The sequence below is a fragment of the Lycorma delicatula genome, chromosome 9 (genome assembly GCF_047948215.1).
Source record: "Lycorma delicatula isolate Av1 chromosome 9, ASM4794821v1, whole genome shotgun sequence".
NCBI lineage: Eukaryota > Metazoa > Arthropoda > Insecta > Hemiptera > Fulgoridae > Lycorma > Lycorma delicatula.
The window spans coordinates 34607534-34626119 of record NC_134463.1 but is presented as its reverse complement, the minus strand read 5'-3'; the positions used below and the strand labels follow the sequence as shown (position 1 = coordinate 34626119).

Genomic DNA, 18586 nt, shown 5'->3' with positions numbered 1-18586 from the left:
ACCTAAATAAACAATCTGAGCGAACTTTGAAACAGCAATCGGATGGTTTTGTATGGAATGTGTATGAAACAGCAATATGTATGGTTTACGTTTTTAATGGGTGGGTACAGTTAATTACATTAAATTTTAGGTAATTTTTCCAAGTTTTTTATATTAAAGGAAAGAATACTGTTTTAAATGAAATTTTTAAATTTATTGTTGCCATACTAGTAATAGTGAATTTACATGTGATATATGTGTACATTTTTTTTTTCGTATTTTTCAATCGTTGAAGCCAGTCAAGTCGTTCCGTGTCCAAAAATCATTTCTCAACGATCCGTAATTTCAATCCAGATAAAAATGTAACAATCAAAAGAATAGATATACTTTTAAATATGTATTATAAATTTTGAAAACATATGTTCTAAAAAATAATTCTCCTATGATTTTTATTGTATATTATATATTTCAATTTATTATTAATAACTAACTGTTGAAATATATTAAAAATTTAGAAATTTGAAAAAAAAGAGAAATTCTTTATGTTGTAATAAAATTATACTTGTACTATTAAATTTGAAACTGGAATATATAAACGTTCATTAATATGATTTCATTTGAAATATATATTAAAAACAACTGATAACATGTTTCTTACTTTCCTGGTTTTGTACGTCAAAATATCTCCCCCAGTATTTTAGAACATTTTCTTCTTCCTTGTAAAGGAAATATTGTGATCGTGAAAAATTCCGGTTTTCAGATTTCAACGGAAAGAATATCCATTTTAACCATCTCTGAATCCATTTTGACTAGTTTCGGGGTGACGTCTGTACGTACGTATGTATCTCCCATAACACAGTAACGATTAGCCGTAGGATGTTGAAATTTTGGATTTAGGACTGTTTTAACATTTAGTTGTGCGCCTTCCCTTTTGATTGCAATCGATTGAATCAAAAGTGTCAAAAAGCGCAAAATCCAAAACAATTTGGATTTTTGACTTTCTCATAACTGCAGTAATAAAAGCCTTCATTGAGAGCATTTCAACGATATATCATAAGTGGTACTTTGTTTCATTGGTTCCAGAGTTATAGCCAAATACAATTTTAATTAATGAAATACGTGGATCTTACAAGCGGAAGGGACATCAGTTCGAATTATCCTTTTTTTTTACCATTTTTTTTTAATATATATATATATACTGATTTATTAATAACTATTAATCTCTGATTGTAAAAAAAATTACGATAAATAATAATTCAATAAGAATAAGAAAAAAAAATAAAAAAATATCACAAGTTATTAATGAAATAAAATTTTATGTACTTTTAACTGAAAAAAAATGTGTGTTTGTAATTTAATAGGCGTACAAAGAAGTCATGTGGTGTCCACATCAGATTTTTTATCTTATTATCATAAACATTTTTATACGTGACTAAAAATTCACCATGAAAAATTGTAAAATCGATAAAGCATATAAAAATTAATCCACTTGAATATTATGAAATACATTGTTACAAGGTAATAAAAAAATGAAAAATAAAATAACTCACAAATATTTTGGACTATTGAACAAAAAAATTACTACATCCAAAAAATTATTAAGTTATACCTTCCACCTTAATAATTTGTTATTCCTTATTTTTCTCATTTCATCTTGATACTCACTTTTTTATAAAAAAAAATAAATTTAAAAAGTAAAATAAACCAATATATACGTTAAATCAATATAAAATTAAAAATAATAATAGAACAAATTCTTCTTTAATATGCATTTTTATTCCACCACTTTAGTCAGAGTTAAAAGGGGATCCTAGTATTATAATTCTCAATTTAGATAAAAACAAAGTAACACATTTTAAACAAATTATAAAAATTTTCAAAACTCCAAATATTCTGTGATTTGGGTGTTTTTTAAAAATAATTTATTAATTGCATTATTGCCAATGCTATATAGTATCTCGTGTGGTAATAGCTTTGATAACCACAAAATCGTGAAATATTAATTATAATTTTCATTTTGTTAAACAATTTTAAAAAAGTGAATTTTTCATTGTCTCCTTCTAATGCTGTTTTTTAAGGTAGATTTCATAAGAAAGCTACCTATTGTAATGGGTACCAACCATGATTCGACTTCCCAAAAATTTCGACATATCTTCGCGTTTCACATCCCCCAGACCCCAAAACCACCATCAGCTTAAAAGTTTATATAAACATATATATACACATGTATATATTTCACTTTCTTGTGGACGTGATAACTACCGTAACTTTGCACCAATCACTTTCAAATTGTTCCTTAAAAATAACTCGTCTAAAAATCTCGCTCGAGTTCGTTAAATTCCAAAATCGGATGATGGGGTGGAAATGGGGAGGCTTTTTCGAAAAAAACAAAATATTGCATAACTTTCTTATTAAGTAAAATAAAGAATTTGTTTAGTGTTCCTACTGTTCTTTGGATAAGGCCTAAAATTTATCTAAGTAAAGTTTTTTGATATCACCAACCAGTGGCCCAGGGGGTGGAAAAAATTGGGTTTCGAAAACAAAAAACAATCATACCTCCCTTAATTGGCAAACTGTTTAAAGTGGTCTTTAGTTAGTTCTTTAAATTTTACCTAAATCTTTTGTCTGAAACAATTTTTGATATGACCAACTCTTACGTCAAGGGATGACCAAAATATTGCTGGAATTTTAAGAAGATGGGGCTTGTCATATGCTAAACATGTGAAACTTTTTTTCACATGCAAACATTGTCGTATTGAGTAAATGTAACGTTTTTCTTAACTTTAAGGTGGACTTTTTTTTATCCCCTACTTAGCACCGGTGAAATCCACATCCGCCTTTATTATTTAAGCTTAACCTTAAAAAGTTATAATTAAGGATTAATAATAATAATAATTTTTATTTAATCTATTAACTCTAAATATTGGTTCATATTTTATTCGTAAATGTCTAACAATAATTATATTTACAATTTGTGTTTTAAAATCGAATAATTTTTACTTAACAAATAAACCAATTTTACTGTATTATTTTAATTTCATACTTTTATTGAACAAAAGGGACAGCACAGGGAAATTTTTGCAATCCTTTGCAGGCTTTTTTTTCATTTTTATTCTTTTCCTTTATAATAACCTATGCGTCTGAGGATGTAAAAGTACTTATTAAACTTTTGTTTATTATTATTTTTACGTTTTACGTATAAACAAAAAAAAAAACATACAACAATACAAAAAAAAACAAGAATAAATAATGGTTCTTACTACCTTTTATTCTAGAATAAATATTTTTATAAAATAAACCTCGTAATTTAAAATATAAGAATATTTATTTTCTTATCAACTTTCACAATGATAGAATAGTAATCGAATTGACCTTGCAATATTAATGGACAAGGATATATAAATAAACAATAATGATTTTTATCAATAAAATAATAGACATAATAAAATTATGAACTCTGAACATATCGAAAGACTTTTCTGGATGTATGTCAAATGTGTGTGTATGTTTGTGCGAGCGTGCGCGTGTATGTGTTTTTTAATGTAACAATGGTCATAATTGACCTGTGTAAGTACTATTGATCTCTGTCAGTAAATAATACATACGTTTGCTTCAAGTATAATTTGATAAGTCATTTTTATAATTAGTTAATAAATGCTACTTATATCTTATTAATATAATTTACATATGTTATCATTTTTTTTTTTTGCTTTTAATTATTGTGAAATAAATTTTTAATATAATGATGTCTTGGTCCAAAGATTTTTGAGCTCATCATGTTTTAATTTTTATAATTACTGTTGTTATTATTATTATGCTATTCTAAAGTTAATATTTAATTTTTTCATTAATTATATTTGGAGCTTTAATTTCATTAAAATCTGTTGATAGTTTTTTGTTTCCAATTCACCCTTTCGTGATCAAAATGCAAATTTATTTACGTTAAACCTATTGAAGAAAATTAAAGAAGTATAAAAAAAACCAAAACTTATGTTGAATATACTGTATTTTTACATGCTTTTCTTTAACTTACAATGGTTCAACCGTGTTCTCATATCTTCCTAACCTTAATTGAACTCATTTCCCGATGGCATACAATGGTGAAAGTTTACGCAACGAGAAAAGTCGGATGACAATACAATATCCCATTGTTAATTTCATATATTTCTATATTTTATTTATAGATCATTTATATATAAGTTGTCGGAAATACAAGGGGAACATCTTGAGAAAGGTACTTTTTATCTAAATAAAATAAAAAATAAACCTAAATAATAATTAAAAACATGATTTTCTACTAAACAAAAACTGAAGTTAATTCTTCTTATTAAAAGTTAAAAAGTAGCTTTATTTTTAAGAAAATTACTTTAAAAAAATACTTTCAAGAAAAGTACTTTAAAAAAATTTCGGTGAAAAGCGTGGGGCGCGCTATAATTAAAAGGTCGTATTCTAGAGCGCGCCCCACGCTTTTATTTTTAATCATGCAATAATAGAAAATTTTTTAAAAGTAATTTTCTTGGAAACAAATGATTTTTTTACTTTTTAGTTCCCTGTTTTCACCTAATTCTGTGCATGAAAGCAAAAAATAGAAATCGTTACCTCATTATAAAATTTAAAATATTTTTATCAAAAGTATTATAAATTGTTATTTTCATTCTTTTGAAGTCTTTTGTTAGAATAGAATATTAATGAGTGAACATTGAGTTACGCAAATATTTTATTGCAGGTTCATGAAGAATTAAAAAAAAAAAAAAAAAACCATTAAAATTAATTAGATGAAAAACGGAAGCTTCCTTGAAAACGTTTAATTAGGATTTCATAACATTTTCTTATAACTATAACCTGCAGATTATGAAAAAACATTTTAATTGTTCTAAAACAAAAAAAACTCTTACGCAGTTCTGCACAAGGAAACCACCGGACTTTTCGTTAATTTATTTTGTTTGAAAAGTTATCCAAGTATTTCTAATCTAAAATTTTACCAAAAAAAGAAGAGAAAGCTAAATGAGGTATAATTTTTTTTTAATATTAAAATATATTTCCTGTTTATAACAAAAGTTAAATTATTATAACTAATTTAATAAAATAAAAAAAAAAAATCTTATATAAAATAAATACGATAGTTAATATGATTCATTTAAATATTTATATTTACTATTTTATTTTAGTAAATTAACAATCCTGTGTTACTGCCTATTGGTAAATATTTAAAACATTTATAAAAAGAAACGATAACGTTCAAACTTGCAGCATCATGAAGAATCACGCTTCTAACTTGCCACGCTCAAACATTTTCGATCTTAAGCTGAATGTAACTCAAAAACGACTCAACATCATCAAATTAACTTCTGATATACTATTAGAGCGTGTTACACATACATACATATGTTTTTTTGACTAGATAAACAAATGAATCCTAAAACGTAAAGATTTGGAAAAAACCCGATACCTCATTTTTGACAATGGACAATGATTGCTGTACTTTCCCCTTTAATGTAGGTATTCTAGCTGCATTCGCCGTGAAAGTAAAAAATCTAGATGAACTAGTTTTTTCAATGTTATATAAAACTCAAAAGATCTGATAAAATAAAAGCATTATATTTAAAAATTTCTTGGGGTGACTGTCCCCATGAAATAATGTAGATGTGTTTTTTTCAGTGCATGTTAAATGCCATTAACTAAAATGATAACTACACGAAATTACATACAGGACAGTTCTGAAAATAGTATTGTCGACTTCAGCATGTTGCTGCTCATCATCGACGTCAAAACTAACCAAATTTTTAATTATATTTTGACCTTATACTTTCATTCTTGTTTACCATTGGATTTCCTCATTACTCTATGAGAAAGTGAATCTTATTTTTGCTTCTTGTAACAACCTTGCAGGCACCACCGTGGGAAAGACGGACAGATAGTTTTATGTAGTAATTAATTTATTTCTCTCTTGGAACATGCTTTTAATAATAATTATAATAATCTTAAATATTTGACGTATGAAATGGTAATTTTTAAGGCGTACGGGGGAGTTGGTTCAAAAATTTTTAAATGGAATTAAAGGCCTGATAATATTTCCATTCCATTATTATTTCATTTTGATCAATATATAAGACAGGTAGTTTGAATCACATTTTACAAATATTTCTATTACGTAAAACGGAACAAATTTTTGTACACCCAGTTTTCTTAGTTTAGAATCAAGTACTATATCCAATACAATACGTATTTTATTTGAAAAATAAAATCTATATAAATAATAATGTAAATATTCGTTTGTTCAAAATCTTAAATCTCCGATGTTCTTCACCGATTGCTTTAAAATTTTTACACAACGTTGCATTCGAATATGCGCGTGCTTTTATATACCTACTATTTATAAACGTTAGATGTCACACCTGTGACAGGTAAAAAATGTTTTCTTTGAAAAACAGCGCTATCTGTCGGATGTAAATGCAACACACACTATATTAAATATTTTACGATTCCATTTGAATGTTTCCGATATGTGTGTCCGCTATATTCTAAAAAACTACTGGACCGATTTATGCGCGGGGAAAAAGGAAGAAAGGGAAAAATCGGAAAAGGGAAATAGGGAAAAATCGATGAAGGTAAAATGGTAGAAGGTAAAAAGGGAAAAAGGGGAAAATGGAAAAAATAAAAAAGAGAAGATAGGGAAAAGTAAAAACAGGAAAAGAAAATGGAAAGTGGAAAGGAGAACGGGGGAAAAAGGAAAGGGAACATGGAAATAAGGGAAAGAGAAATGGGGAAGGAAAGGGAACAGAGAAATAAGGGAAAGAGAAATGAAAAATGGGGAGAGGGAATGTAGTAAGAATGAAAATGGGGAAAGGAGAACAGGAAAATGAAAATGGGGGAAAGAGGGACAAGGAAAGGGAAGAAAAGAAAGGGGGAAAAATGAATTTCATAATGTTCATTTTGTTAATGTTTTTATCAAACTTTCAATTGTGTTCATTTAATATATATATATTTATATATACTCAAATGTAACAACAGCGAAGCATTGCCGGGTTTGCTATAATTTTAATAAAAATAAAATATTATAAAAGTTACATCAGCCATCATAATTGAGTTGAAAAAATTAAATTTATTAATTAGTAAAAATAAAAAAAAAAACTTATAGCGTAAATAATACAACTCATCTACTGATGTAATAATATTTCTTTTGTTGTGGTCTTTCTTTGTTCTGAACCGCTGATAAATTTTTTTTTTAAATTGTATTTTTGATTACATTAATTCTATTAAAAAAAAATTGTTTTTTGATAGCGTGACATTACAGTTGATCAATTTGTATGACGTATTTTGAAAATTTCTATTAGAAATAAAATTTAGTTTTATAATGATTTTTTTTCAGATTAATTACGCATGACATGCTTGTTACATCACATTTGATATATAGCACAACAATTGAAAAATTAAAATATTATTAACACCGTACAAAAATGTTAGATATTTACACAATTTTCTTATGGTATTATAATTTAACTAATAGGAAAAGAGGTAGAACAAATTAAACGCAGAACAAAATTATTTTTTATCAAATGATTTGTTTTACAAATTCCCAAAGACTAGCTTTTTATTTCGTCATTTTAAACGAAAGAAAATGTTAGTGAAAAGATAAACTACTCTCTTAGTGTACGCTTTGATGGAAATCACACAAAATAAGTTAGATTTTAGAGTTTGTTTCATAAATTTATGTTGATAAATCCAACCTCATTTGTAATTGTACCTAATTCTCCTTCATACTTCTATGATTATTAATTTTGAAATTTGTTAAAAACAAAATTTATTATTTATAATTTTTTTTAGATTAATTTACGGTTAAGTCTTATAAATAAAACATTTTTGTAAAACCAACTCCAAAAAGAAAAAGGAAACATTAAAAATAATTCTTGCGCAGTCTTTCGCAAGATATACATTAAATTAATTTAATTATGATAAATTAAATGGAAAAACTAAAACAGGTAAAACTTTTTTTAATTTAATATTAAAAAAAGTATTTTCGGTTTGTAAGAAAATTAAACTATTATAACTGTAAATTGATGAAATATATATAACGAGTACACTCTACACATAAGCAACAAGTTTTCTGTTTCAGTGCAATGTTATTTTTTTTTGTTTTTGGAGTCGTGTCAATTTTTTCGAAATGCTTTATATTTTATTATTTTTAATTTTGTAACTTCTTCGAAGCGGAAATATGTAGAAGGATAAAAAAGAGACTACAAAACAGGCTCGTTCAAAAGACTTAAAAATTATGGGAAAGAATGAATAAGATTTAGAATAAGAGTCTGATATTGTACATTAGCAGAGCCTATCTAAAATTCTGGAATACATAAAGTGTAAGTTGCCAAAAAAAAAACTCAGTTTGGAAGTGAAGGACATGACCTTCATTAACGACATGATTTGATTCATAACCGTCTTTCAAATGAAACTTAAGGATAAAAATCATACGTTATTTTTCGCTGATTCATAAACGTGTTTCTAATGAAACCCCTGAAGAACGTTTATATCGATTTACTATTGTAGGAGAATGTCAATGTGAGAAATTACGAAATGAGAGATCTGATGTAAGATATAATCGTTTATAAACAACGTGTCAAGTAATTTAATGCTCGTATTCAATACGGAAGCATTCTAATACATTCTACTGCCTACATGGGTATTTTTTACGTAACAAATGTTTTTTAAATTTTCAGTATACGTTATCAATTTTCGGGCCTCACGTTATCAAAAAAGACCGTAATGCAAGACTATCCTGCGACGTACGGTTTGGAATTGTGGGGAACGGCTAGTACTAGTAATGTGGAAATTATACAACGATTTTAGAACAAAGTAGCGAGGGAAATTGCCGAAGCTCCGTGGTTCACGATGATGAGATTCAGGGTTATCTGGAGCTCCCATCGGTTCGTGAGATTGCACAACAGCGCAACGTCAAATACCTGCAGAGGCTTGAGAATCATGTAAACTATTTTGCAATTAATCTACTCGATAACAGCAGAGACGTCCGACGGTTGAAACGAGCCCATGTATTCGACTTAGGGTCTGGGTAACAGTTTGGAATCTAACACCGTCAAGTTTAGTGGTGTCGTATCTAATTTCTTGTCACTTCTCTTTCTTTTTCTTTTTTATTTGTTATTAATGTTTGTTTTGTGAATTATATGGTGCTGAAATTATTGGTTTGTGATTTATGACTGAGCTTGATATTTCATATCTGACTTTAAGTTTGCTTGCGACTGTTTATTGTGTATTATTTATTTTGTGGGTTCCTTAAGGACCTTCTTATCACGTGCTTTTGTCAGGAAACTTACTTATGGCTCCGCAGGAGAGTCGGTTGTAATTATAATTGTTATTGAGAAAAAAAAATTTCAGTACTGCTTGATAATGGGATGGGATCATTAAGGAATCATTCTGTACTGTTTAAAAGAAAATTTCATCCAAATTTGTGCACTTTGTAAAAAGTTATGTCCTGTATTAATTCATAGTAGTAAAACATTGAAAAGCAGATATGAAAGTAGCAGGTATTGATGTTTACAGTCAGGTGGATTTATAAAATATCGTCTTTTAATGAACCGAAGAAAAGAGAAATTGTTTAAAAATAAATCTTTGTAAAGAGACAAAGTAGGTTAAACTAAGTTGTGATGGATATGTCATATTAAAATACATTGAATAAGGAAATTTGATGATAGAAATAAAAGTAAAAGCAAGAGTAAAGCAAGATATGATTATAATCTTACCGAGGAAGTAGGGGAAATTGTAACTGTGCTATGAGTTTTGTTTATTTTTTAATCAGGAAAACCAAATAAAACGACGTAAAAATCTAAATTAATAATATCAATAATTATTTAAAAGTAACTTTAATTAAAAAAAGCCATAACTAATTTTATTTTCTTAAGGTGTGCAAAATTATTTTTATATTACAAAATTGTACGGGTATTCAGGTGCACTTATAAATGAATTTATTTAATACAGATCCACTTTATTGACACCCTTTTATTAGTTTTGAACTCTTCTTAATAACATATGTTTAAAATATTTTCATTTAGAACAATGGACATGTTTCATAGACTTTTTTGCTAAGTCTCATAAAATAATCGTGATATGGCTAGTATAAAAGCCAATTAATTAATAACAGCGTTTTGTGATTGTGAATTTGTAATGAATAAGTGTGTTTTTCCATTAAGGTTAGCAGTTTTCAGTTACAAAATAGATATCTTTATAAAATTATTAAATTTACAACGCTTTTTCTTTGTTTCACGAAATAAAAAATCTTCGTCTCTGGAGAAGTATAGTTTACGCATCACTTGATTGAAAGAATTCTTTAAAAATTTATTTACTTCATTTTTGGGAATTTAAATTTATTTAAAGAAAACCTATGGGATTGCATTAAAGTGAAATATGAATAAAAGTTTGTTTTCATTTCTTTTTTTTATTTCTAATGTGTAAGTTGCATTCTGTTCAACTAGTAAATAAGCAGTCCTTCCATGGACTCCCATAGCTCAATGAGGTGAAGTTGTAGCCTCATTTACAAATATGACGTATCTTGTACAGATTCAAGCGAAATTCCTGAGATGTGGGGTTAACTGGACCCCAACTACTAGATTAAATCGGAAACCACTGTCTAGTATTCAAATCCGTATAAAAGTAACTAAGTTTTACTTTGATTTGAACCTTCGATTTCGGGCTGATGACCACTTTTTTTATCCTGCGGGGAGCTCGACACTCCGGGGTATCTCGATTCCCCCCCGAGGGGAGAAGATCCCACCTCGTAGCGTGTCCGGTCGCTACACCACCCCCTCCGTTCCTAGCCAGCAGTGGCTTTAACGGAGGACATCTTCTCGCCCTCAAACTGATTGCGCACCACAGCTTTCAGTTCAGGCACTCCGGGATATGTCGTGTTCGCCTATCGGACCTGGGACAGGGAGCGCTTGCAATGTGAGTTGATTACTGGACCACTTACGGTGGAGAGTATCGTGAGTCGTATATTGACAAATGAGGTACGATTCCGTGCTATATCTTATTTTATCACACGGGTCCTTAAACAGAAGGGCTGCAACTAGGGGATGAGGGACAGCTCCCTGCTGAGCTGCTATTCGTTTGTGCATGCAAAGATGGGTAGCAGTGATGTCCTCTTGTATTTCTTGTCCTCTTGTAGAAAAGATCGTAGTTCCGGCAAGAATACTCCTTTGGGTGTTCTCGTTTGAGGCAAACAAGACATAAAGACCGAGTCCTGGCTCCTAGAGTGGGGGAACAGGAATGACATACTCGGGCTTGGTAACCCTACTCTGGGAGTTAGAGGCAGGTATTAATAGGTAAGATCCAGCCGGATTATAAAAGGACACTTCCCTGGATTGTGTTATGCTTCACTGTGGAATCCGATTCGGTGGAGAGGGGGAAAAATAGAAAAAAAAAAATGTATACTGATCGAGTCAAATTTTAGGTTTGATTTTTGTAGGTCATGACTAAATAAAAAATCCCTTCTATAAAAAAAAAAAATACAATTTTAGCTGTGGAAAATTTCGGAATGTTTTTAGTTACGTACATATGCATGTATACATGTTAACCTATTTTTTTGATTGATGTTAAATAATTGATGTTAAATAAATGGTCTGATTTGGATGAAATTTGGTATGATGATATTTTCTGTTTATAGGACATTGATTTTATTTCATTTTGACTACTATTGACCATGGAAATAAGAAGATACAACGGATTTTATAGATCTCATTTCTCAAAATTATATTTAAAGGGTAGGTATTTTTATTTTTACATAAACGTTCCTTAGATTTTTGGGTTTCATACCTTTATTGAAATTTATTAAAACTCCCATAAAGGGACTCCCGAAAATTACATTCTTGTACTGACTCAATTACATGAATATGTCACTTTCGTTACGTATTTGGGCAGTTTCATTTCATGGGGAATTCAAATTTTTTGAAGAAACAATAAAAGTAGTACCGTACAAGATAAGACTACATTTTGAAAAATAAATATGTAATAAAATGTGTATACTGCACGTAAGGTTAATCCTCGTGGATTCATGTAACAATGTAAATTCATAAAAGTTCTTTTAAAACTGAAATCCGTAACTTTTTTATAACAAAAACTACGGTTTTTGGGCAGATCATTTCAGGGAGTTAGTTTTTTTTTTTTTGCTTTTTTCATCCCATATTTCAAAATTTTACTCATAGGGAAGAATTTTTTAACTTAATTTTTTACTTGACTTATATACTTTAAATATTTTACTTATTTCTTCCCAAATAGTAATCTGTTGATCGTGTCATGTGGAACCTTAGGTAGGCAGAGTTCCTAATTTTTCTGTTTATCACCTAATATTCTGACACTATGTACAAAAATTGAAAAAATATAAGTTAACGAGGTTAAAAAAAAATGAAAATATTCCTGTATTCCAGAAACCTTTAACTTGAGTCTCGTAGAAGATTATCTAAGTAGTTTTCGTATTTTCTTGTCCCTTTTTTTACAGCTTAAGTTTTTCTTTTTTTATTCTTGGGAATAGCTTTTTGTATTTGTAGGTGTATTTGCATTTATATAAAAATAGAAGTAAAAAATAATTTTATTTTGAGATGACGGGCACCGACTACTTCTGTAGTTTTTCTCAATGAAAATGAACATTTGTAGCGTGTGAAAAATGCCACGCCTGACCCGGATTCGAACCCAGGACCTACGGATGAAAGGCTGAGTCGGATAAAAAGACTCAAGGCAACAAACTAAGCGTAAAAATAGTTTCGTAAAAAGTGGTTTCGAATAGTAAAATAGTTTCATAATTTTTGTTTAAAAAAACGTTATAAATTTCAACTTTAAATCAGTTTACATTGTTACATGAATGTACGAGGTTTTATCTTACGAGATTTATCGCTTGAGTATATTTTTTATTTCACAAAATACCGGGCCAGATAGTAGCGGCCACTGTTTTATCTGTGGTAAGGCCGATCATCTACGGAAGGACTGCCGGCGAGAGGCTGGCTGTCCTTCCTGTCGATTGCGTAGACATGCACTCCGGGGGTAGGGGATGCAAAGCTTCAGCTGCGACATGAAGATGCGGCGCCTGCTCAGTACTGATGGGTGTCTGTGGGGGACAGCCCCGTCCAGAAGGGGTGGGAGGCTCCGGCGTCCCACCATTAATGATTGGACGGGGACTCCTTCGCAGCACCTCTGGGGGAGGGAATGTAAGACCGTAGTTCAGGTGGGGTATCTCGGGGTTTCCCATTATAGAGGCAGGGCATTAGACCGGAGTCCCGGTGAAGGGACGTCTTTGGGGGTACTCTCATTAAAGGCGTGTCATGTACTGCAAGACCGAGTCCCGACTACTTGGGCGGGACCTTGTGTTATGCCGAGGTAGTTTGAGGCAAAGACACCCCCTGTAGCTGAGTTATGCTTAGATGCTGTTCCGGCTCCGGGAAGCGAGGTAAATGAAGCTGAAAAACAAATTGTTATTCAAAATGTAGTTTTTTCTTGCACGTTACTCTTTTTATTATTTCCATGTATTTTTCTAGCGCATTCTATTCTGTTATACAGAAATCATATAATTATATTCACTAGTCATTTCTGTTATTAAAATACATTTGTACTGGCCTATTAGGAGGCAGTGTTTTATTAGAACCTTTCTGAAGGACGTTTGACGAATACCTGCACTAGTAGGTGATACTGTTTAGCTGCGTAGCTACCTTTGATTTATTACTGATGTCTAGAATGTATTTAATTAAGGGTTTTCAAGAGAAACTCCTTTATAACTTGATTATTGTCATGAAATTTACTTATAATCTCTAACCTACGAAACCGATTGTAAATATGATTTGAGATAAAAAAAGAAAAAAAGAAACTGTAAGTTTCTGTACAAACTTAGTGAATTGTATTTCAATAAACAGATTATACAGGTTCTATTATTATAATTAAATGCATGTAATTATGAAGCATTTTTAATGTACTGGTTTTTAAAGCATTTTTCAAATTGATTTTTTTGAAAATTTTTATTAATCATATACCATTTTAAAAATAAACCCAAACAATTCGAGTCGCGAGAAAGGTATATTTATGCTTACAAAATATTATATTGAGTCGTTAAATTACGCGATTCGAATGAACCTCTGTTATTTAATAAAATGTTATGTTTAAATATACGACATCTTTCATATGGCGTTGTGAAGTAATTAAAATTATTTTTTAATGTTGAATAAAAAGTATTTTTAATAGAAAGAGTACATTATTATTATTATTATTACAATGGTACTGATTAATTAGGTTTATTGTTGTAAATAATCATTTTATTACTTATTATTTTTATCTTGTTTTAAAAAAAATAAAAAATAAACAGCGTTCATATTATAATGATATTACATCATTTTCTTTGCCAAATGTCTTTGTTTATTTATACTTCTACTGTCAGGAGTGTGTGTATTCGTTTTATTATCATGAGATAAAGTAAATTTATTTACGATGACCTTTAAATTTTTTATTTTAATTTTATACCAATAATACTTTAATTTGATTGGCTAATTAAAATCAGACCATTAATTTTTGTAGTTGTAATAAGAGTATATATACAGCGTTTTAACCGCAGTTTAGTTATGGATAAAGTCATACAATAAATAAGGTAGGTACCTTATTTTAATTTTATTTTTAACATATTTTATTATAAGCTTATATTATAAAAAAAAAAAATATTTTTGGTGAGTTTAGTTTTAAATTTTATTAAGATGATTTATTTTAAAATAGGATAAGTGATTTTTAAGTTTCCATTAGTAATTGTACAACTTATTTAGAAAAATACATAATTTTTGAACGATTTTATTATGGAGTTAGTTCATTTTTTAAAGTTAGATTTAATTATGTACTGTTAAATTAATACACTGCTATGGTAAGTATTAGAACCGTAATTAATAGTTATATATAAATGTGTGCTTACGTTTATATGATAGAGGATTATATTAAATATTGGTTTGCTTAAATCTAAAATTAACGGCATCAACAGTCTGTTTATTAGGGTAGGGTAAAATGATTTATAATTAATTTTATTGAAGTCTATTTATAATATTTTTGAGAATGATATTGTGGTTACTTACAAAAACGTTTAACTGAATTTATAAACAGATTTACAACTTAAATTATATTTTTTAAGTACTTTATTTATAAAGGAAGGGAGGAAGATGATAAAAACATTACAGTAATATATATTACTTTTTTGAGGGGGTTCATAATGAGAAAATGAAAAATTATTAATATTTTTAATAACGAAATATATATTGTGTCTAGTAATGTAATATATGTATATGTATATATATATATATATATATATATATATATATGTGTGTGTGTGTGTGGATTTATATGTGAAAAATTTCACAAAATTCATATCTCTATTAAACCCTGCTAAACAAAAATTTAGAGTTTTTTAAATCCTGACTTTTTGAATTTGGTACCACAGATGAAAAAATAAATTTATTCTTTAGAAGTTTTCATGGTTTAGTATTTAGTTCTTGTAAGTTTTTAAATTTAGAAAAATATTGTTATAAGTATACTATATTTTAGTAAAACAAAGTGTGTTGTAGGCAATGAAAATAAAGTATCAAAAATACACGAAATTACGTGACTATATTATTCTCAAAAATGGGAAGAAAAATTATGGATGATTTTTTATAAGATAAATATATATAATTAGCTAAATAAAACAATAAAAAAAAAAACTATTTAAGCTTGAAATCCATAAAGTTAAACAGTGTGTAGTACGTTTACTACTAAAACGCGAAAATACCTACAATTTTTATAAAACGTTTTTGGTTTATTCGAAATAGATTTTTATTTAGAGAAGCTTATTAAAAAAACTTTTCTCACCAATGTTCATTATATGAATATTTTACATGTTTTGAAATTATATAGTATCATTTTCATTATTATTGATTACTACACTTAATTATTAAATTGTACAATATCACTTAATTATTAAATTAAATTGTACAGAGTAGTAATGACGTGATAGACAGGCATCCAGTGATACCTTCCAATACAAAATTAAAGGTTAAACACCCTATAGTACAATAAAAAATACAACGTATAAAAATGTAATTAATAAAAATTTAACAATAAATTAAATGGTTAACAAAACAGAACAAGCAAGTGAGTATAAAAAAATTGTCACAAGTCATACATGAGAAAAAAGAAGACATAACAAATTATCACTAGTCACATATAAAAAAATTTAATTAACTTTTTTATCGATTAAAAATATGGCGATATTATTAATAAAATAAACTGTATTAAGAATAAATTGAAGTAACGTAAGATAGAAATATAATACCCTCTAGATTTAACTCACGTTCGGTACAAATTTGTTTTGGACCTGATAATACATTTTTATTGTTTACATTTTTTTTTTGTAGTATAAAATAAGGTTTATTTTTTTCGGTTCAGTTAAAAAGGAAATTTTTATAATAAAATTATAATATAAAAAAATTATGTTATGAACAAGTTCAAGAACATAACATAAAATCTGTTATTTTTTGTTAATTGGAAATAGTAAATTTTACTTTTATCTTTTTTAGATTTCAAATCTAAAAAAATCTCAACAATGGGCAAGGAAAGGAATTGCATCAACATCGCCGTTGTCGGCTCAATCTAGTAAGTTTATGATTTATTCTTAATGAAGTTAATTATACAAAAATTAATACTAAAAATATATAGTTTAACTATACGTATAATAATCGTGTTTAAATAATTTTATTTAAATGTATGTTTTTATAAAAATTATAACAAATACTTTTTGTTACTTAGATTTGATCGTTATTAAATTAAATGTACGGCCTGCTTGTACAAGTGTTTCTGTTGGTTAGGTAAATTAACAGATTTTACTGTTCAACGTAAGTTTCCTTTTAAGTTATTTTTATTCACAAAATTGCGTTAAACGGTTTTTATATAAAAAAAATTTAATTTTTGGTATAAAGGCCTTATTATTTAAGATATAAATTTCATATTTCTATTCTATAAAGAAGTACAAATGAAACTATTAAGGAATTTTAGTCGTAAAAAACGTTTAATTTTCTATAAATTTTAATCGTAATTTAGCATACATGTTCACTATTATTCTATGCTAGTTATATAATAATATAACTATAATATAATATAATATAATAATATAATTATATAATATATATCTATTTCGTAGTTAATGTACATATAAAATAATTTTCCAATATTAAAAGATAACGCAAATTTACGGTGTTAAAATGATTATATCTGAATAGACCTGATGATTCGTACTTTTTCTATAATCTGAAAGATATTTCACGTAAAATAAGAAATTCGAAAAAGGAGAAAACTTTGTTTTATTAAAATAATTAAATATTTTAACTTAAAATTATTTCTGTCCTGGTAAACGCTGTGACTGGGTGGATAAAAATCATACTTAACAGTCGGGGGGTTTCATAATATTATATTTATTGTTGTTATTCAAATCGTTGCATATACTCAAAAGAATATTTTTAGAGGATATTTTTTCGAAAATTAAGTCAACAGACAAATTAATAATATATATTTAGAAAAATACAAAATTGGTAATATTAAAGATAAATGTTTTTATTATCACAAATTGAATAAGTATGGAGATATCAGAACTGAATTATGTTAAAAATAATTCGGTAGATTTCAAATCATTCTCAAAATTTTAATTTGATATTATTTTTATTTATTTTTTTTTTTTAAGAGAAAAAGAGGTTGCTGTAAAGTACAGAAAAAGTATTATCATCCTTTTTCGGAATGCTAATTTTATGGAAAAATAAAAATTTTATTTAAATTTTATTTTGCTTGTTTTTAAGTAATTTTAATTATTCAGATTCATTTTATATACAAATTTACTTCATAGTATTAAACTTTAAATTTTTGTATTTTTCAATTGTCCAATGACAGCAAAAATAACAAATTATTCAATTATTACATTTTTTTATTTATTTTTTGTTATTTTTCATTGAAATAAATACGTTATTTGTTTTACAGAATTTCTGGTAACATATCATGGAAACGCATCAGTAATAATAACAATGATTTTTTGGCTACGGATTACATAAAAAAATAATGGACTTAAAGGATTTTTGGCATTACAAAGAATCGTTTCAAAAAAAAAAGATTTTTGGACTTGGATTACAACTTTAAAAAATGGCACAATTTACGAAAATTTTTATAGATATTATGGGAAATTAAATCTAAGTTTTGTTATGTACTACAAAAAGTTTATGACAACAAAAAATTTCAAAATTTAATTTTAACAGTTTATTAATAAAGTTTTAATTATCCATCAAATATTTTACATGTTTTTTTTAAATTCTTAAAAATTCAAGTTAAAATTGTTAAGTTAGTGATATTTCTTTTCAGGAATTAAGTTTTCAAGTTTTCATTTATATATTTACTCCAACAAAATGAAAAACGATCTCCCATAATACATTAAAGTATAATTGCATATAACATAATAAAATGCAATTGTGAAATTCATAAATATGCCGTAATTTAACAAACTTATTGCAAGGTATCCTTTTAAGTCTATTTAATTTTTCACTCGTATGCGATAAATTGTATGATAATGGACTCAATT

The 18586-nt window shown here is 27.6% G+C and overlaps 1 long non-coding RNA gene across 19 annotated transcripts in view; it reads left to right on the top strand.

Annotated features, from left to right (window-relative positions):
- LOC142329661 (uncharacterized) overlaps nucleotides 1–18299 on the top strand; it is a 145038-nt gene extending 126739 nt beyond the window's left edge. For 2 of the 19 annotated variants that reach the window (XR_012757550.1, XR_012757556.1), the window contains exons 2-4: nucleotides 11645–11741; nucleotides 16548–16623; nucleotides 17995–18299. This is a non-coding gene — a long non-coding RNA (uncharacterized LOC142329661). Of the gene's footprint in view, nucleotides 1–4973; nucleotides 4989–8618; nucleotides 8654–10160; nucleotides 10176–10911; nucleotides 10927–10973; nucleotides 10989–11644; nucleotides 11742–13378; nucleotides 13418–13622; nucleotides 13651–13809; nucleotides 13834–14532; nucleotides 14679–14842; nucleotides 14867–14969; nucleotides 14994–16547; nucleotides 16624–17994 lie in introns of those variants that run through there. The other 17 variants (XR_012757549.1, XR_012757560.1, XR_012757554.1 and 14 more) reach the window with 16 other exon arrangements.
- The last annotated feature ends 287 nt before the right edge of the window (nucleotides 18300–18586 follow it).